The following is a 976-nucleotide window of genomic DNA, read 5'->3' as shown; positions in this document are numbered from 1 at the left end:
TCAGTTTCCACAAGATTTTTCACACTGGCATACAACCTAATTATAAAATTAAATTTTACAATAAGTAAATTGTGTAGTGAATCTTTAGTAATTGTGCATGCACTCATTTGACTCTATTATCAATAACTGTATTGGAAAAAACTCAGAATTTCCTATGAGAAGCTACACAAAGAGTCACTCCCCTGTCTCAAGACTATCCCTTTCCCTGTGTCTACATCATGGACAGACACTGAGTTGTTAACAAATAAACTGTACTTTCCTGTGTTTTCATAAATAAAAAAAAATAAAAGAGGTGAGTTTCTTGTAGGCAGAATATAGATGGGTCTTCCTTTTTTATCCATTCTGCCTCTCTTTGTCTTGATTGGAGCACTTAGTTCACTTACAGTTGGGGCATCTGGTGGCAAAGCATCCAACTTTGGCTCAGATCACAACTTACAGTTCGTGAGTTCAAACCCCGTGTTGGGCTCTGTGCTGACAGCTCAGAGCCTGGAGCCTGTGTTGGATTCTGTGTCTCCCTCCCTCTTTGCCCCTCCCCTACTCACACTCTATCTCCCTCTGTCTCTCAAAAAATAAATAAATGTTAAAAAAATTTTTCTTAATTATATAGAGTAACTCTTGATAGGTATGTACTTGCCATTTTTAAAATTTATTTTCAGGAAAGAGAAAAGACCCAAATAAATCACAAATGAGAGAAGAGAAATAACAACCAATAGCACACAAACAGTTATAAGAGAACGTTATGAAAAACTATGTGCCAAAAAATTGGACACCTGAGAAGAAATGAATAAATTCCTAGAAACATAAATTACCAAAATTGAGACCAGAAGAGATAGAACATTTGGACAGACCAGCAAAGAACCTGCATCAGTAATCAAAACACTCCTAACAAACAGAAGTCTAGGACCAGATGGATTCACAGGTGAATTCTTCCAAACATTTAAAGAAGAATTAATATCTATTTTTCTCAAACTACTGC

Source organism: Crocuta crocuta, unplaced genomic scaffold (genome assembly GCF_008692635.1).
Source record: "Crocuta crocuta isolate KB4526 unplaced genomic scaffold, BGI_CrCroc_1.0 scaffold120, whole genome shotgun sequence".
In the NCBI taxonomy this organism is placed as follows: domain Eukaryota; kingdom Metazoa; phylum Chordata; class Mammalia; order Carnivora; family Hyaenidae; genus Crocuta; species Crocuta crocuta.
Note: the sequence above shows the minus strand (reverse complement) of the source record.